The sequence below is a fragment of the Meles meles genome, chromosome 20 (assembly GCF_922984935.1).
Source record: "Meles meles chromosome 20, mMelMel3.1 paternal haplotype, whole genome shotgun sequence".
Taxonomy (NCBI): Eukaryota; Metazoa; Chordata; class Mammalia; order Carnivora; family Mustelidae; genus Meles; species Meles meles.
This window is the reverse complement of record NC_060085.1, coordinates 40,440,377-40,461,255: the sequence shown is the minus strand read 5'-3', so window position 1 is coordinate 40,461,255 and position 20,879 is coordinate 40,440,377. Positions and strand designations below refer to the sequence as shown.

Here is a 20,879-nt window from a genome sequence, read left to right as displayed (position 1 = left end):
CGTGCAGGAGGATTGGCAGGGCAAGCCCGTGGTGGGGCTCCGGGAGGCGGCTCTGTGGGGCCCTTCAAAGAGCCAGGCCTTCTTTCCGGAGGGCTTCAAGTTCCAGAGGCTAAAGAGATCCAGATGGGCTCGTCCCCTCCCCATCCTTCTCTATCCTGCAGCCTTAGAAGTTTCTGGAGGAGACTGTCTCCTCCTCATTTCCATGTGGATGGCAGGCAGGATTCTAGGAAAGCCCCCATGATCTTCTGCCCCTGCCCCCACTGGTGTGCCCTCCTCACAGGATCCCTGGGACTGTAACGGACCGCACCGCCGTGATTGGACGGTGGTGTGCTATACAGTTGGCCTAGAGAAAAGGAGATGATCCTGGTGGTATGATCCAATCACCAGAGCCCTTTAAAGGCAGAGTTTTCTCTGGCTGGTGGCAGAAGAGCACATGAGAGGTTACAGGCTGGAGGGTTTGACCCTCCCTGTCTGGCTTGGAGATGGAGGGAACCCGATGGTAAGGAATGCCGGCAGCTTCGAGAAGCTAAGAGTGGCCATCAGCCCACAGTCAACAAAGAACCAGGGACTTCAGGCCCACGATGGCAAGGAGTTGAATTCTCCCCCATGACGAACATGAGCTTGCAAGTGGATTCTTCCTCAGAGCCTCAGACAAATGCTGGGTCCTGTGGGCACCCGGACTTCAGCTTTCCGACAGGCTGAGCAGCAAACCCAGCAGAGTGCCCCTGGACCGCGACCTACAGAACTGTCCGCTGATGGGGTTGTTCCAAGCTGTTCAGTTTGTGGTAATTTGTTACACAGCAATAGAAAACCAGTACACCTGAGATCCTTAACAGGCTCCTCAAACCTCACAGGTCTACCCAATCCCACAGTCTTCCCCATCTGGTTGACGACAACTGGCTTCTTCTTGGCTCGGGCTCCAAATCTTAAAGTCTGCCTCGACTCCTGTCTTCTCGTAGACGCTGTGAGGATCCATCAGCAAATTCTTTCAACTCTCTTTTCATGAAGGATCCAGCCTTGGACCGTGCCTCACCACTCCCAGTGTGCTGTCTTAACTCAGCCCTGGCGGCTCCCAGATTTATTATAGCTGCTGGGAGGGAGGGTGCCCCCGGGGCTGTGCCTGGCTCCCCTCCCCCTCAGCGTCACTGCCCCACCCCTGGGGCACCTGTATTCAAACACAGACAGTAAGCAGAGGGCAGCAGAAGAGGAGGCTTCCATGCTGAGGTCCACCAGGAAAAGGCAGGGGCGGGACTCAAACTCTGGCCACCCTTGGCCTTGGGAGCTGTCAGAGCCGGCTGCCCTGCACGTTTCTGGGTAGAATACAGTTATCACCCCAGAGGAGTTCCCAAGCCTGCTTCAGAACCAATTATGCTCGGAAGTCATGCTGTGGAATATTTCCCAGGGATTGGGATTTTATTTATTGTTCAATATTTTGAGCCAAGAATGAAAAATTATTGTTGATGATGACTGAAGAATTCCCAGGAGGCCTGGAAGAACTTACAGGCAACCAGTCTCCTGGAGTGGTTAAGATTTATAGCTGTCAAGTGAGCCAGAATGTAAGTCCGGCTCATCCTTTGTAGTTGGGTTTCCTGGGGCCTCAATTTCCTCAGTGATGATTACATGAGATCAGTTTTCTCTCTGGTCAAACATTTAGCACAGTACCTAGCATACAGTGAGTTTTGACTCAGTGGTGGTTATTAGGCTGATCTGTTGTCCATGATTTATTTCTAAAGCCAAAGCATAGATAATATGTACGTGTGCTCGAGTGTGCCCGCACATGCATGTGTGCATGTGTGTTAGCTTCCATTCACACCGGAGGGGCAGTTAGCTAACATTTGAAAGATCACAGTCTCACACTCCAGAGGAAGTTACCATAAGTGCTCCAATTATCTGTCTTAGCTCTGCACCCACGGGTGTGTTAATTAGCATAATGGATTTCTAAAATGGTCTTTCATTGATGAAAATAATGGTATGCTGGAAAGGTAGATGGCTGGAAATGTTCCATGGTGTGTCTGCTTTGCCTGAGCTTTGCAAATGAATCTAGCAAGATCAGTTGCTTGTTCTCTTGGAAAAGCACGGAGCTCGGATGTCCAACCAGTCCAGTGTCTGGATGTTAAAAGGTTGATTTTATCACCTGCCTGAGTAGGTTAGCTAAATACTGCGCTGACAGTATTGTCACATCTGCCTCAAATGAACTTTTCATGTAGGAGGCTGTTGAAGTGTCTCAAAGGACAGCTCCCTGAGATGTCCCCAGGCTCACAGAACAGCTCAAAGGGCTGTGTATCTGCCTGCTTGCTAATCACTGTTCCCTTTTTGGTGGAATTCGGGCTGAGATGGGCTCTGCTTGCTTCACCCCATCCGATTAGGAAGTCGGAAGGAAACCTGTAGCCTCTGTGACCTTCTGGCTAGTGGAGGATGGGGACATCACCATCAAACACCTTGTAACTTGAACAGCCAAATTGCTTAGGATGGTTTGCAACGATGGCTCTCAAAATAAGTAAGAGAATTATAAGGGAATCAAGGAACACTGGTTTCCTGTAGCTTAGGAAAGACACGTTATAACAAGAAGTTGGAATATTGTGAGAATAAACCTCTGTATAGAATGTCCTGGGGGTAGAATTCTAGTGCTGTTTTAGACGCAGGTAAAACTTAAAAGAGGGTATGTGTGTGTGTGTGTGTGTGTGTGTGTGTGTGTGTGTGCACGCATGCATGCATGTGTAGACCAATGGAGGAGCAGGTAGAGGATAGGAGATGAGGAAATTGAGTGGGGAATTCTGGTGCCATTTTCCTCCTAGGACAAGGAAGAAAAAGCTGTGGAACTTTCTAGAAGTGGCTTAGCTGATTGAGATGAGCTAGCGTTTGGGCCTCAGACCAGGATTACAATGCTGCCTCTCTTCCTTTCTAAGTGATCTTGGGCAAGAAGCTTCTTAACCCCACTGAATCTGCTTCCTCATTGACAAAACGGATAGAAGCATACTTTGAGTTGTACTTAAGGTAAATGGACTTGAAACCTCTTAGCAAAATGTTAGGCACAGAGTGAGCTTTCGATAAATGTTGCCTCCTTGAACGCTTAGAGCATCGGGGTTGTGCACACAGTGAACAGGTTTCAGCAGCAAACAGGCATTTAAGTTTCCTAGAACACACAACCTAGCTGTGATGATGAACTTCGTGGAGGCATCCCATGAGAATCCCCTGGTGTGTCTTAAAAATGCAGGTCCTAAGTACGGTTCAGGAGATATGAGGAGATCTGTGGGGGGGGGGGGGCAGGAGCCCTATTCTTTTGAGCGGGGAGAGGCAGAGGGAGAGGGAGAGAGAGAATCCCTAGCACACTCCACACCCAGCACGGAGCCCAACTCCGGGCTTGATCTCACGACCCTGAGATCATGAGTGGAAATCGAGAGTTGGTGCTTAACCCACTGAACCACCCAGGTACCCCAGGAACCCAATTTTTAAAAAAGATTTTATTTCTTTATTTGAGAGAGAGAAAGAGAGAGAGCATGTGCAGGGGGGAGGGATAGAAGGAGAGGAAGAGAGAAGCAGATGCCCCACTGAGCAGAGCCTGACAGGGGGCTCCATCCCACGACTCTGAGATCATGACCTGAGCCAAAGCAGATGCTTGACTGACTGAGCCACCCAGGTGCCCCCCCACCCCAGGAACCCAATTTTATGAAGCTTCCTGGGTGACTCTGATTGGGCAGCCAGGTGGGGGAAATACACACTTAACCATTAATTCTCTACTATAACCTCAGGTTTGGCAAAGTTTCAGTCTCCTTTCAAAGGCTCCTTGGCCACGTGTCTGACTTGACTGCACCTGCATTTGTGGGAGGCCCTGCCTACTTCACAGCTTGAACCATTCCATTGCGATGGGACAGAAGAGTTACCCCTTGTTTTGCTTATTTTATAGGTAGTGCTCATGTATCATTATCAGAAACTTCAAAGATCTTGCTGAGCATGGAATTGACAGGCCATAACTTGCATTATTCAGTCTTCACTGGCTAAACCCTCTAACCCAGAATAAGGCCCTGCTCTTCAGATCAGTGTCTAAGAATAATGAAAATCTAGTCCAATGCTGCCCTTGTCTGCCTGTGACTTTGGAATTGTATTTCCTACTTTCCTCCCCTCCTCATAATCATGTGTTGTGCCTTCATTTGCCTAAAAAATAATTCCTACTCACTGTGGAAAACGGAGATAATACAGCATTGGCACAGGATAAAACGTGAAAAGATCCTGGGGATCCAGTCCCTAGCAGATGAATCCCCATGGATATCTTTGGTGTACGACCTTACAGTCTTTTCTCAATGTATATGAATACAGGTGTTATCCCCCGCCCCCCAAACTCAAGGTCGCATGTGTGTGCTGTTTTTGACCTGCCCTTCTCATGTTATAACATGTGCTTTAAAAAAATATTAATTTTTTTTAAAAATTTTAGAGAGAGAAAGAGAGCTAGTGGGGAGAGGGACAGAAGGAGAGAAACTTCAAGCAGATTCTCGCTGACAGAATCCCGCTGAGCACAGAGTCCAATGCAGGGCTCAGATCTCATGACCCTTGAGATCGACCTGAGCCCAAACCAAAAGTCAGATGCTTAACTGACTGAACCACCCAGGCGCCCCTTATGTTATAACATGTTTTAAAGTAAAAAGTTAGTGATATTTTTTTCATGCCATTAAATAAGCCCCTACGATAGTGGTTTTCACTGTCTGGGGTCCAACAAAAACCTCAGGGTTCTTAGGAAGTACTTAGTGGTTACCTGAGGTGGGGGAGGGGCTGGGGGACCAGAGGGAGCAACTGAATGGGCAGGGCTCTAGCGCCAGAGCCCTGTGTTAGTCCCTGCGGCTCCACCTGTGTCTGGTTGTAACTGGAGGAGCCCTATAGGATTGCATCACAAAAAGATCTGGAGACTTAAAAAATGTGAAAACCACTGCCCTAAGTCATCATAAAACACTCTTTAAAAATCTGGTTTCTTTCCTTCTTTGAAAAAACTTAAATGAAAATGACTCCTTAAAAATTCTAAGACAAATATTTGCTAAGTATTTTTAAAAACACAAGTTTTTATTATGTATTTTTTAAAAATGTAGACAAATGATATGTGTTCTTTGTAAAAACACCAAATACAGGTGTGGTGAAAAACCCATTCTCAAAAATCCCCCCCACCCCCATACCTAAAGAACTCAGCACTGCCCAGCTCCAGAGGGCTCTATTCACAAAGAACACCCAGATAAGAGGTACCTCCCATTCCAGACTCTTCTGTCTGTATGGATTGCATTGGGTTCAGGTATTCCCGAAACCAACCCTGGGACTAGGATTTGAGTGCAAATGGTTTTTGGCTGGGGGGGTGGGAGAAGGGGGCGGGTAACATATCCAACTGGTTTATCTGCCACTAGGGGGGTTCCCAGGATGAATGAACTGGTCACCCTACAGTGGGAGGTAATGCCAGCAAGCACGGATGGATGATGGAGGAAACGGGATGGGCCGGGAAGAGCAGCTGGTAATGAATAGGTTAGCTCTGTGGACAGCTGGGGCTCAGGCCTATTTGGGGCCTCTGGGGAGCACAGCCCGCAGAGTTATCGCACCTGGGGGGCTTTTCTCCACCAACATGTGTCCCTCACTGGTTGATACTGGGGTCGCAGACTCTGACTCCAGGCCCGCCCACCTCCCATAGCCCTGCAAAGGGCCGAAGACACGGAAGCAGGAATGCCTGGAAACAAGGCAGAACAGCAGAGCTTCTGTTATAAGACAATTTCCATGCATATATATATATATATATATATATATACACTTTTTTTTAAAGATTTCATTTATTCATTTGACAGAGAGGGAGAGATCATAAGTAGTCAGAGAGGCAGGCGGGGGCCTGGGGGGGTGGGGGAAGCAGGCTCCCCGCTGAGCAGAGAGTCCGATGTGGGGCTCCATCCCAGAACCCTGGGATCATGACCTGAGCCAAAGGCAGAGGCTTAACCCACTGAGCCATCCAGGTGCCCCTCCATCCATATATTTAAAAAATAATAATAATAGGATCACTTCCTTCTTGATTTACCGGCCCCTTGATTTATATAAGGGGTCTAAAGAAAAACTATTATAGGCCACACATCTAACAATGCAGTCACTTCGCGGGACCAAGCTTGGAACTACCCTTAGGTGAATATCACAAGGCTTATCATGTTACTAACCACATTGGAACCAGATGAAATATAATAGTAATAATAATAATAATAATACCTCAGATGAGTTCTCTGCTGGATTCTGCTGAACCACTAGAAGAAACTAACAAGGAAAATCTGGAGAATCAAATTCTTCCAGAGCTGTGTTCTGCCCAACTCCCCCAGGAGCACGCTAGTCCCCGGTACTGACAGGGGCTGGATGAGGCCTTGCGGGTGCTCCTGACTCCCCGCCGGGGCGGCCTAGCAGCACACTGTCAGGTGTGTGCTCCCGCAGGCGGCGCTTGCCTCCTCCCTCCAAGCTCAGCAGCTTCTAGATTGCTCTGTCTGAACAAGGGAGCAAGGAATAAGTGTTCCTTTTGTAACCGTGTCTCCATGGTTATTCGACACGTGATCGCCTTTTTGGAGTTCTTGGCAAAACTGGCTGTGGGTTTGGCTATGACGTTCCTGTCTGTGAAGAAAAGGGAGGGAGGGAATTATTCATCCGGACAGGCTCAGGCTGCTTCCTAAAACAATTTGCAAGGTGCAAATACCATACCATCCCTGATGTATCAAACTGGATGCTGCTAGGGAAAAAAAAAAATGAACACTGATTGGATTTTTGACGATATTAAGGAATCATTACTTTTTCCCAAAGTTGCGATAACGGTCCTATGTTACCCATTTTGAGAAATGCCGTGATACGTGCAGATGAAATGATAGGATCACTGAGGCTTACTTGGCCTCGAGTTGAGAATCAAGAGTGCCTGGGCATTGGTGGTCCTGTTGGGTCCACTTTCATATATGTTTGAAGTTTTCCGTAATGCAAAAAAGATTTTTTTTTAGCAGATTTGATTACAGGGGCAATATGTTTACATGTTAGACATATGGCTAAGAGATATACATGGCAGAACTCCATTCTCATCTATTTCCACGCCTCTGTGGAATGGAAAATGGAATGTGTCACAATTATGAACGAATTTGTGAGTATACACAATTTTGTTAGAGGAAAGAGGGTGGTAGCTGAGAGCCAGTTCTGCTTCGTTCTTGTTTTTTCCAAAGATAATGACGAAGATCCTATGAATGGGTGTGACTGCAAGATAGACTGTGTCAGTTGTTGTCTGGGAGTGATAGGCCAGAGAATTCTACCCTATAGACAGGGAAGGTGGTGGTAGTGAGGGGTGTGGGGGATGGTGAGACGGGGGCAGGCGGTGGAAATTGTGGGGTGAGGACAGGACAGCTCAGAGGATCTTAAACAGAACTGTCCACCTATGACTGGGCAGCATGGACTTTTGAGATGTTAAACCACACCCACCCCCCAAACTCCCCAATCTGTGAAGCCAGACCATTCGGTTTTATTGTCTTGGGAAAAAAAGGAGCTACAGAATCCAGGGAATGAAAGGGTTAAAGTTTCAGCATGTTGAATTTTAAAGTTACTGTCCAGGGATAAAGTTATCTTAAAGTTACTGTCCAGGTATAAAACAAAGACTCGCTCAGTGAGAGTCAGTGTTTTCTTCCCTCCCACCTCAATGACAGTTAACTTCAGTCGCATGTTTGCAATGTGTCAGCCACTAGTCTAAGCATCCTATAAATGTCTTCTTTTCTAATCCTCTAACATTCCTGTGAGACCATTGATTTGACAGATAGGGAAACTGAGGCACAAAGCAGCATCACATAACTAATCGACTCTGGAGGTTGGTTGCTAGCCATTCTCTGGACAGATGAAGGAAGACCCCAGGGTTCCATGCCCAACTTAGTGTGGTCATCAGTTAGGTAGAGATGGCCCGTGGGGGAGTTTAGGTAGAAAGAAACTGAGAGAGACTCAGGGTGCCAGGGAGAGCAGGGAAAGAGGTATTTAAGCCTCGAGGAGGTTGTAACCACATGTGCCTCTCATGCCTTGGCTCTCCTGAGGGCCTCCAGCCCTGGCAGTCAGCTGGGGCAGAGTAGAGAAAGTCCTAAAAGAGAGCGATCTTGTTTCTGCCCACCTCCAGGATGGGGGGCCTGACAAAGAAATTAATTTTAGTGGTCAAAAAAAACATGGAAAAATATTCTTTCGATGGCAGCCTACAATTTCACATGCATAACTGTGTGCTCTGGTTTCCGCTGAAGTGATTAAATAAGGCATCCTGAAGGAAGCAGGGTTAAAATAGGAGATTTCCAAGTCACACTACCCTGGGTTTGAACCTTAACTCTGTCATTTAGTTGCTATGTGGCCGTAGTGTGAGCCTCAGTTTCTCAACAACAGAACAGAGATGAGAGCAATAATGGTTCTGACCATGCCCACCAGACAGGGTGGTGTGAGGACAAGGCTCAGCTCAGTGTCTGACATAGGGCCACTCCTCACTACCGTGTAACCTATGTTTTCAAGTGTCTCCATTCAATGGCGGGAGAGATGAGAAATGACTTTATTGTTTCTAATCATTGCCCCTAACCCGGCTACCTGACATTTTCCGACAGGAAACACATCCTTAGAAGTTCAGCTGAATTCTATAATTTGCCAGTTCCTTTACTAAAACCATCACTTTAGTTTTTTTGGGCACTGTCCTGTACATTTTAAAACATCAATCTCCTTTTGGATTGAATGTCTTTTTCCTGCTCTGGCCCTGGGTCAGGCTTGAACTGTGATTCAGAGGGTCTGGAGGGAAACGGAGGATGTTTACCTTTGCCCTCACCACCCCACCCTGAACTGGCTTGTATAGGGGGAGGGGCAGCAGGAAGGAGAGGAAGCATGGTCTATGCCTCTTCCCTGGACCTGGTGAACTTACGGACTTCTCCCCAGTTGCCCAGTGCTGCCATTGCCCCAAATCTCTGTGGGCTTTGTCCAGTGGGCCTTGTAAGGAGCCTATTTCCCAGTGCTCCCCTACATGCTGTTGGTCCCTTCCTGGATCTGACCACAGCTTCTAGCCGACCCCACCATCATACTCTGCATGGGAACCTCTTGTTCTCCATGGTAAAGAATCCTTGCTCTTCTGCCTTCCTTGGCAAACTTCAGGGCCTCTGGGCATGTATGACATCCAACCTCTGTACTTCTCAAGAACTAGGGAGTTAGAGCAGGGTGTTCCTGACCCTCTTCTTTTCTGGTGGACTCCGCTATGCTCTCCTACTCCAATTCTATCATCCTTTTTCTGGTCACACAAAGGAATGCCAGCAGATCCTCCAATTAGCAAATGGAATTCTAATCTCTTTTGCCTGCAGATACCTGTAGTCACCAGGAGATCTTCTCTCTGGACCTCCCTTTCCTGGCTCTGGAGGTGGGAACACAACTCCTCACTAAGGAGAAGAAAAGAAAAGGAAAGGGCCTCTCTTCAAAAATCCTGCACTGTCCCAAAAAATGACTTCTTCTCTCCACGGCAGTGGTCGTGGTAATGGTGGTGGCATTGACAGAGGTGATGAAGGTGACGGTGATGGAGGTTAGAAAGGTAGTGATGGAGGTGTTGGAGGTGATAAAGGTGATGGTGATGGAGGTGATGAAGGTCATGATAGAGATGATGAAGGTGATGGTGATGAAAGTGATGAGGTTGGTGATGGAGGTTATGAAGTTGGTGATGGAGGTGTTAGAGGTGATGAATGTGATGGTGGAGGTGTTGGTGGAGGTGATGGGGATGGAGGTGATGAAGGTGATGTTGGAGGTGATGGTGATGAAGCTGATGTTGGAGGTGATGGAGATGGAGGTGATGAAGGTGGCGACGAAGGTGGTGATGAAGGTGTTGGAGGTGATGAAGGTGATGGTGAAAGTGATGGAGGTGATGGGGATGGAGGTGATGAAGGCGATGTTGGAGGTGATGGTGGTGAAGGTGATGGAGATGGAGGTGATGAAGGTGGCGACGAAGGTGGTGATGAAGGTGTTGGAGGTGATGAAGGTGTTGGTGAAAGTGATGGAGGTGATGGGGATGGAGGTGGTTTAGGGGGTGATTAAGGTGATCGCAGTTGAGGTGATGATGATAGAAGTGATGGAGGTGATGGTGGAGCTGACGATGGTAGAGGTGGTGGTGGTGGTGGAGATTTTCCAGAGAATTACTCCAAGGACAGCTCTGAGGTGGCTGTTCATTTTGACTCTCAAAGATCAAATCTCAGCACTTAGAAGATGGGCATTAATATCCTTTGTCCTTAGCAGACATTTCAGAACAACAGAAAAAATTCCACTAACCATGAACACCATCTTGTTACACGACAGGTAGTGCTACCAATAAAAATAGTTCTTTCTCAATCATTTTTAAGGTGGTACTGGAAATATGGTCACAGCCTCTTTTTGTGTTGGATGAGAGGTCTGTTTTTGTGGTATGGGCTGTGGTCCCAAAGGAAACACAGGTTAATGACCAGAAAGAGGCTGAACCAAGACCCCTGGCCTCCTTAACTCCACAGTCTAGTCAACAGGGTGAAGCAGGCTGGAGGTGGTTAGCTGGATAAGGAGGGAATTCCAACTCCTGGTGCCTTATGATAGGTTACTTTCTTTCTATACAACTGGGACCACCTATAAGCCGGGGTTTCTAGACATTGGTACTATTGACATTTGGGGCCAGATGATTCTGTGTTGTGGAGTGTGTCCTGTGCACTGTAGGATGGTTAGCAGCTTCCCAGACCTCTACTCACTGGAGGCCAGTAGCACTCCCCAATTGTAAGCCCAGATGTTTCTAGATATCACCAATAGCTCTTGGAGAGGGATCACCCACTCCTGTTTGAGCACGATTGCCATAGACCCAACTAAAGCCAAGGCTGATCTTTTTTCCGGGAGAGTCTGGATACTGATGTAGCAGGTACACTATTTTTGAACCATGTATTAAAGATGCACATAAAATTTAACTTACTTTATATTTTTGTTCCACGTTCTTGTAACTCATTTCTGTATACTCCATTTTGAGCCTTCATTCTTCTTGATGACATCTGTGGGAAAATTTCCTCTTTTCAAGTTTAAAGTCAGTCAATTTAGAATTCTTGTATTCTCTTTCCATCCCTGGGTTGACCAAAGAAGATTTAAGGGGTTAAATATTATCATGGCACTGGTTAGGGAAGTGTGAGGACAAATTGCTATTCTTATGAAATGTATAATCCTTCTGGATGTTTCCTTCCTGGGGTACCAACGACTTAATGGGTCACTAACAAACTTCATGGAACCAATGATCATCTCTCTCCTTATCTTCTTTGACTTCATTTGATTCCTTCTTGTCCTTAACAACAGTATTCCCCTGGCCTCTGTGACCCTTACAGACTCTGGGTTTTCTTCCCACCTCACTGGCTTATCCTTCTTTGCCTCTGGAATCCCCTCCCTCCTCATTGCTAAATGTCAGAGTCCTTGGGAGCACACTTGGAGAACTGTGTACCATCAGCTGAGTTCTTCAAACCAAAGATCTCAGAGTTATCCTTAGCCAGCCAGTCCCACCACACTCCATCTAGCATCATGTCCTTTTGACTGTATCGCCAAAACATGACGCGAATCAGTTCACTGAATTTCCACTGCCACCACCTGGGTTCACTCTGCCTGCATTCCCACAGTGGCCACCTACCTGAAGTCTCCTCACTTCTTCTCTTACTCTCTCCATCCCAAGATTCACTTACCACACAATGGTCAGAATAGGCTTTAAAAATATGTAAATCATCGGATCATGTCATGCCCCTTAAACCTTCCAGTGGCTCCCGATCACATGAGTGACATCCCACCTGCTCACTCTGACTCACAGGTCTCCCCCCAGATCTAGCGTTTGGTGGAGAACGCTGTCTAGCTTCACATTCTAACCACTGGCCTTTGCTCTACTTAACTCCAGCCACACTGGCTTCTTTAATGATCTGTTCCTGCCCAATAAAGCATCCCGAAGTGTGGGGACTTGCAAAAGCACCCATGGGTCTTTCTCGCGGTTTCGTGGCTTAGTTGGGCTTAGTTCATCTGGGAGGCTCATCCCTGTCCCACTGAGGCGTCATTTGTGGTTGCTTATGTAGCTGCATTTGGCTGGGAGCTCTGCTGGGGCTGCATACCTTCTCTCGCAGGACTGGCTCCTTAGCTGGGGGCCAGCCTCGTGCCTATTTCTCTCTGCATGGTCTCTCTGGCATGTAGCTGGGTCCCTTTACATATTGGGTCAGAGGTCCAGGAGGGTGAAAGAGGAAATTGCCAGAATCTTGGGCTGAGAACCAGAACACTGTTCCTACACTACACCACATTCTTCCGGTCAAAGTGAGTCACGAGGTGCCCAGAGATAAGAGGGGAGGAAAATAGAGGAAGAGTGTAGGCAGGTGTGGGGTCCTATTTATTCTTTGGGGTCTCTGCACCCATCTTTCCTCTTGGCACTGAGTGTCCTTAAACTCAGGAGAGTGGGCACATTCTTCCTGGTCAAATCTCAGCTCATAGGTGCTCTCGTAAGAGTTGCCCTCACAATGAAAGATGCCACCAGTCACTCTCATAGTACACTTTGAACACTGCACAACCTTATCTATCTTACTCTGTCAGTTTATGTATTTGCTTTCACTAGACTCTGCCCTGGACTTTTTGGGAGCCTGGCTGTTTGGCTTTCCCTGGAGCTTTAGCCCTGCAACAGCTGGTGCAGACGAGGCAAAGGCCCCTCGTCGCTACGTGTCGAATAAGTGAATGGCAGAGGCCTCGTCACCCTGCAGGCGTGAAGAACCCATCTTTCTGAATGACACAGACTTGGGTTCTGCCCCTTCCTTACTGTGTGACTGTGGGAGAAGTTACCTAACTTTTCCGGGCTTCAGTGTCTAATACAGTGAGAATTAAGGGAACCCCCTCCTCCTCCTCATGGGAATTGTTGGGATAAATGACAACGATCAAATTTATCAAGGGACCTGGAAGTTTTCATTATTTTAGTGGAAAATCTCATTGAGTCCCTTCTCTTTACTTCCTTTCCCTAAGCTCCAAAACCAGGAGAGAAAAATTCCAAGTAACTCTAGAAGGTAGGAATCACATTACATTGTGATCCTTAAAATGCTTTCACGTGGCTGCCTGCTGGCTCCAGGCAAGAGGAGGTCCTTATCTTGCGTCCAGTGGTGCAGGGCAGCCCAGTGAAGGTCAGGGAAGAACCAGAAGGTTCTTCTGCTTTTCCAAGGAGTTCTGTGCTCCTGCTGCAAGGGCCCCCAGACCGCTGAGGAGTTGTTTTCAGATCCTCATTCCGCCACAGGCTACACTTGACCCTGGCTTCCTTACTTTTATTAAACTGTTCGGCCCATCTCAATTAGAGCCTTTGGAAACCACTGTACTCAATTTACCACCTAATTACTCTTACCTTGTTTGTTTAATGAAGCTTATCTAATGATTCTGGTGATTTTTATGAAATGTTAGGTGGAGATTTTACTTTTCACTTTATATTTGTGATTTTTATATTAATGTTTTATAACCTTGGGCTCTTAATCATAAAGTCATAAGGAGCTTAATTGATTTGAAACTAACTATGCCCCGAAGTGTGTACATGTCAAATTGATTCAGATTGATCCAGTGAGTTTAAATAAAGCTTGGGCCAGAGAACATGATGGCACCTGATAGAAATTTTCCTGAAGTGCTTAACTTGGGTGACTCAATTACGCTGCCATCTCAACACAGTAAATTATTGGAGAGATACCTTTTTTTTTGCATTTATCACAGACTGAGAAGATAGGACAGTTAAAAAAAAAAAGCCTAGGAAAAGTTAGACAAGTGTAAAATGTTCTATTCATAGTTCTCCCTTCTGGAAGGCTGTGGGGAGCTCACATTTTGAGGGCATGATGATCTGAAATATATGTATGTATGTATGTATATATAATATATGTTTACAAGTTTTGTTTTAAAGCCTGACAGTCAACATCACCATCTCAAGTTGAAAATGGTTAGAAATTTAGAAATTGAGGACTGATAATAGAAACCTTGGAAAAACACAAAAGTCATTTGGGATGAAAAAATAAAAAATTTCCCTAAGAGATGATCGATACCAGCACTTTTCTATAGAAAACTTACAGTGAGCAAATGAAGTCACAGGAGAAATCCTCAGTTATCCAGAACAGGGTGAGTTCTATTTTGCATCGCTGCCCAAGACAGGTCAATTTAGTCCTAAGTGGCCCTAATTGGCACCGCTTCCCTCTACAGCCTGCATTCTTTTTTTTTTTTAAGATTTTATTTATTTATTTGACAGAGAGAGATCACAAGTAGACAGAGAGGCAGGCAGAGAGAGGGAAGCAGGCTCGCTGCTGAGCAGAGAGCCCGACGCGGGGCTCGATCCCAGGACCCTGAGATCACGACCTGAGCCGAAGGCAGCGGCTTAACCCACTGAGCCACCCAGGCGCCCCTACAGCCTGCATTCTTTTACCTGCCTCCCAGTGCTCGCTTCGGCAGCACATATACTTTTACCTGCCTCCCAGCAGCCCTCGCAAAGGTGTGAAACGCTTTTTGGGCTTTGGAAAATATCAGACATAATTTCCCAGCAGATCCTATAAAGCAAGGGAAACTGATTGCTAGGTACAGAGCGATGAGCTTGACTCCAGGAGAGATGCAGTTCCCAGGGCTCGGGGCTCCTGGAAGTCCCAGCAGTGAACCGTCACACCGAATTTTTCTGTATCTGATCTCTCCAAAACCATTTTTCTTTGCAAGCAGTTCCAATGGTTCCTGACTTGCTTTTATATCTACCCTTCTAATTCTTGCAAAGTCTGTCATTGTGCTTTAGTCTCTCTTTTCAAGAGTTTTTGGCAAAATGTTTCTTGGACTTGACCATCCATAGACAGGCTTGTGTGCCCCAGGCTCACTGCCACTCCTCACCTCAGTGGGAACACTGTGGGGCTGCTGTTCCAGACCATGCTTCCCACTGTGTGCCCCTCGGGGGCAGGATCCCTGTCTGCTCTAGTCACCCCTGTGTGCCCAGGGGTTAGCCCAGCATTTGATACCATTTGCTCAGTACGAACTTAATATTTTTTCTTTTTTTTAAAGATTTTATTTATTTATTTGACAGAGAGAGCTCACAAGTAGGCAGAGAGGCAGGCAGAGAGAAAGAGGAGGAAGCAGGCTCTCTGCCAAGCAAAGAGCCCGATGCGGGACTCGATCCCAGGACCCTGAGATCATGACCTGAGCCGAAGGCAGAGGCTTAAACCACTGAGCCACCCAGGTGCCCCTTATTATTTTTTTCTACAAAGTGCACAACCTTAGGAGGTATCTTAAAAGGTCTTCACTCCACAATCACCATCCCTCATCAAGAGAGTGAACATTTCCAGCCAGCCCAGAAGACTTCCTCATGCCCTCTCTCTCAGTGTCCCAACCCTACTCATTCTGGAAGTAACCACTGTTCTTTTATCGACTGAACGTCGATTTCCCTTGTTCTGTCATGAAAATGCATCTGTTGGAACTTTGACTGTGGGGACTGACCTACAGCCGATTCTGCTGGGCTCCGAAATATCTCACCTCCTCTGTGGGAGAACCCACTTCCTGCTGGCTGCTCCTTCCTCTGATTGGGTATGGTAGGAACACTTGTGCACGGTGGTTCCTGGGAGATGGGGAAATCCTCTGACTAGCAGTTTGGGCTCAAGGACTCCCCACCAGCCTGTTTCCTTAGAACTGCATGGTCCCTTCCTCACCCTCTTCCTTCCTTCCTTCTTCTCCCTCACAAGGAGCAGACCTGCATCACAGTCTAATGGTTCCCAGTCTTTCCCAGGACGTATTTTCTCTCAGGAATATTTGCCTTAATCATCTCTCAGACATTTACCCTTGGCATCTCCTTGGAGGGCTCAGACTAACACAACTGTTTATTCTCTTCTGTAGGCTTCTTTTGCCCATCATTAGGGGTCTGATTCTTCATGTGGTTGTGTGTGGTAACAATTCATTCTTCTTCTTTACTGCTAAGTAGTTTTCCATTGCATGAGGATGCCAGCAAGTCAGGTCTTCTCGCCTGTGTGGGCAATCGGGTTGTTTCCTGCTTCTGGCTATTATGGGTAAAGCTGTTAGGGACATACTTGGAGTGATCCTCTGGTGGGCCTGTGCCTTCATTCCTCTCGGATGTGTACTGAGCTGTGGGATAGCTGGGGTGTAGAGCAGCGGTATTTAGTTTTAGGAGATATTCAAAATGATTTTCCAAAGTGGTTCTACCATTTTACTTTCCCATTTTTATAAAGCATTTACTGAATGAATGAGCTCAGACCAGAAGGGTCTTTTTATTTGTTTATTTTTTCAGAACTTTATTTGAACTGCTCACAACACGCAAGGCTTTCCATGATGCCCCATTGTTATGGATAATGTCCAAAGTCTAAGCTTACAAGCTGTAAAAGGCCCAGCATGTGCAGTAGCCCTTGTGTGGTTCTCCAGTGTCATTCCCACCACAGACAGCACGCAGTCCTCAGTGCTCAACACTCAGCACCAACAACATAGATTTCATTTACTCTGAACCTCTCATCTTCAAATATGCTGTCGTCTTCCGCTCCTCCAAGTTTTTGCACACGCTAGACCCTCTGCCTTGAACACTTCATCATTTTTGGAATTATTTCCCTACTTTGTCTAGGAGATGAGTTAGAAATGGTTTTAATTGTAAGCTGGGAAAGAAATTAGACTTAGAGGGGTTCAAATACTGGCTCGTATTTGGGTCACATAAGGGGAAACGTGGAGGTAGGCAGCCCCTAGCATGCTGCAGCAGCCTAGTGATGGCAGGGCTGGCTCTATGCCATTTACTTTCCCTTTGTCTCCACCCTGTTGCCTCATGGTCATAAGGTGGCTACTGCAACTCCAGACATTACACCCATGTTCAAGGCAGGAAGAATGGGAAAGGGCGAAACCAGCCTTTTCTGTCTCACTCATGAGAAAAGTAAACCTTTTTTTCCCCCAGAAAAACCTCCAGCAGACCTCTGTCAGAGATGCATTGGCTGAAATTTGTCATGTAGACCCTTCTGGCTTCAAGGGAGACCGGGAAGCTTCTAGCTCTTCAAGCCTCCATTGTGGAGGACAAGTGGAAGAAGGGTTTGGAAATGGCTACTGAATGAACCTACCCATGGTGTATTCCTCATGAAGCCAACTCTGACTCACCCTCCTGGTCTCAGCCTTTCTGCCCCTTCCTCTTGGAAGCCTTCCTTGATCCCCTACCTTTTTAGGACTAATTTAGATGTTTTACCATCATACTGATCTCTCAAGTTTTCTCGTCTTGAATTTATTTGCTAAACCTCACCTTGATGTATGTGTTAAATCAAGTCTTTCAAACAAACAAACAAACAAACCATGAAATGACATAAAGCGTGTTAAAATATATACATGGATCCCACCTGTATCTTCTCCTCAGCCAAAGTTTTATCTATTTTATTATCCAGTCTCTGCAACCACAAAGCCCATGTGGCTTTACTCCCACCGGTTGAATTCTCAGCAAAGTGTTGGTAAACTTATACCCAATATTTGTACCCGTTAAATATCCACCAATCAAGACTAGATACTTCCAGCCTTTGTTTTTCATTGCCATTTGAAAGCTATAAAATCCCCTTTTAGGGGCAATCTAGTTTAGTTGGTAAGTCCTTAGACTCTGGACTCAGAAGATTGGGGTTCAAATCCTGACTCTGCATTACCAAATCCATGGTTCTGGGCAAGTCTCTGAACCCCCCGGGGCCTCAGTTGCCTCATCTGTAAAATGAAGATAATAATAGCACTGACTTCCCAGGGTTGTCGTGGGGGAGGAAATGAGTTAGTTCTGGAAACCCTGGCATAGGACAAGGGCTCAGTCTGCATCAGCTCCCTTATTCCCTCTGAGCCGTCTTTCTGTCTGCTGATCCCACCCGCCCCTCTCTCCTCTCTTCTTCTTGAAACTCAGTTAGTGAAATGCCTAATGCAATCACTGCCTAAATCAGTGACTATTACATTTCCTTGGAGAAATCTGCAGTCAGGTGGGAGAGCTCCAACAGGCAGTCGAGGAACTAGAACACAGCAGCCAACATGAATCGCAGGCTTGCGCTGTGCCCTGCATAGATGAGCTCGTGGCTTGCTCCCACCAGCTCACTGCCTTTTTCCTCAGATGAGGAAACTTCATCTTGGAGTGGTTCATCCATTCCAGGGTCCCAGCAGGGGAACAAGGGCAGGTGTGTCTCATTGTCTAAAGCCAAGGTGCCTGACCATCATGCCCGGCTGAATTTGTGACGCAGAATGGGCTGGCCAGCTCCAGAAGGCACCAAGTGTCCTGGAGGTCAGAGGTGGGAGAAGTCCCAAGCAATCTGGGAGTTTCCCAAAGGACTCCATGGATACAGGAGCCAGAGAGTGGAGGGTGGGGTAGATTTTTGCCAGGTTGCCAGGAGGAAGGGTAGGAAGAGCAAGAGAGGCTTTTTTAGATGAATGTAACATCAAAAGCAAGGGCACAAATTGCAAAAGTGCAGGGTATTTGGAGGGAAATGATGGTCAGGGATGCAGGCTCTGGCCTGGGCAGACTCTAGGCTCCAGTCCCAGCTCTGCCGATTACGAGCTGTGTGACCTCAGGTCCATTGCTGCCCCTCTCTGCCCTGTCTCCTCTCTTGTAAAATGAGAACAAGAGGAGCACCTCTCTCAACGTGGCCCGAGAGGACGAAGTCGGAGGAGTGCTGTGTAAATGCTCCACAAGTGAGTTGCCCAGCATGGCGGTCAGTAGCATCACCTGCTTTCAGGAGATTAGGAGAAGAACAGAGGAAACTGCTTCTGAGGTTTCTCTGTGATTGAAGTAAAAATGTTGGAAGCGCTTGCCCCTCTTGATTTGCTCTCCCAGCAAATGACAGTGTGAATCACGCTGTGCACAGGCTCTTAGCCCGGCTTCTGCAACTTGCCCAGATCAGCAAAATGCAGATAGAAATACAACCATTAAAAAAAGAAGAAAAAAAAATAGAACGACACTCATCTAAGTACCTGATTACAAATATTTGGCTTCAACAGCTATTTCTGACTCTTGCCTCAGGGAAAGACGGAGAGGTTGCTTTCTGGGAGAAATTATACAAACTTCGTGTCCAGCCACTACTCTTTCCTGGTCACTGACAAGACCCCAACATCAGCTCCATTGTGGGGCCAGGGGAGGGGTGGGGATATCAGAAGAAAAGAAGCAGGAGTATTGAAAAAAAAAAAAAAGAACTTTTATATTTCCTTCTCTTCCAAGTCAGCTGGCATGTTGTCAACAAACCGCTTTGAAGGACCAGCTATATCTCAGACCATCCTTCATGAACCAGCTCTGTGTTCAGAAAAATCGATGCTGAATTTCCCAGCCATCCCTACCCTTACCCTGCTCCCGCCCCCGTCCTCCCCTAGGAGATCTAAGGAGAATTTAATCCATATGGTTTTGATTCCCTCACTCATCAAAATGCAGTTTTCCAAGAGCCATTTGATCTCCAAGATGTTATGTGAGTGTCTTTTTGTATTTTATTTTTTCCCTGAGAAAAGAAAAGGCGACAGTTTGCCAAAAGAAAATGAACTCCAAACCCCCGGGGTCTGAACTAGGTTCAAGCATTAGTTCCAGGGAAGCCAAAGGGGTTGTTGCTTAGTCAGAGGGCTCAAATACTCTCTTCAGAAGCCAGGTGAATCCAGAGAAAGTGAGGAGAGTTCTTTTGCTTTCTTTTCCCATGTGTGAGCGTGTGTGTGTGTGTGTGTGTGTGTGTGTGTGTGTGTGCGCGCGCCCGCGCTGCCCACACTTCTATCCTAACAACTGAATGGTAATCCCATGTATTAAATAGCTCCTATGTGCCAGGCACTGTGCTAAAGGGTTTATGAGAATTTTCTAATTGGGTCTTTATAATCACCCTTTGCGGGATTATAAGAGGGATGCTCCCTTTCTCCCTCCTTCCTCCTCCTTCCCGTCCCCTCTTCTTTCCTTCCTTCTTTTATTTATCAAATATTTATTGAACACTTATTATGTGTCAGGCTCTGTTCTAGGGTCCAGAGACACATCCGTGAATAAGACAAATTATATCCCTGCATTCGCGGTGCATACATTCTAGTTTATGTGCGGTTTAAGCAAATGAAGTTTCCAGGTAGTATCAGCGTCATGACGAAAATCAAACTCAGGTGACAGAATGACACCTCATTCCCTTCCCTTCCCTTAAGGGAAGGCCTCGCTGAGCTGAGAGCTGAGGGACACCGGGGATTAAGCTGCAAAGATACAGAGGGAAGAAAGAGGGCTCAGTTCCAAAGTGCAAACCCGCTTGCACCCCCAGGGAGCGGACTGAGGGCCAGCATGCTGGAGTCACGGAACGCTGGGGGCAGAGACTGGGGGTGAGAGGAAGCTGGGCCAGACACTGAAGGCTTGCTGGGCCATGGTGGAAGCCTCTGGAGCTTGGGCAGCAGAGGCCAGGCCTTGATTCTGTGTTATGCCATTACTCTGGGTTCTGGATGAAGAAGAGGTTGGGAGGGCCAAGACAGGGCTAGGGAAGCAGGGAAGCTACGGCAGACCTCACGGTGTGTGTCTCCCTCCCCTTCCAAATGCAGGAGCCAACAGACAACTGTTTGCACCTGGGCTCCACTGCTCACTAAAGTCACTTCAGCAACTGGATCCCAAGGACACTTGTCATAGTTAATGGTGGCTCAGACCAATGTGACAGCAAGGAGAGGTGTACCTGGATTCTGGAAATCTTTCACTGGTGGGCTTGCTGATGGATTGCAGGTGGAGGAAAGGGAGGAGTCAGCGACAGCAAGGAGGTTAAGGTTTGAGCCACCTAGACAGCTCAGGGAGTAATCATCCCCATTTTACAGGTGAGAACATGGAGACCCCGAATAGTTGAATCACCTGACAGATTCCATTGTAAGGGGCAGAGGTAAGACTCAAGCCCTGGGCTTTCTGTCTTTTCAAGTTCTTCTCTCAGTTGCCCTTTCAC

At 47.0% G+C, this 20,879-nt stretch overlaps 1 pseudogene; it reads left to right on the top strand.

The window, feature by feature from the left end:
• The first annotated feature begins 10,072 nt into the window (after positions 1 to 10,072).
• LOC123932220 overlaps positions 10,073 to 20,879 on the top strand; it is a 168,171-nt pseudogene continuing 157,364 nt past the window's right edge.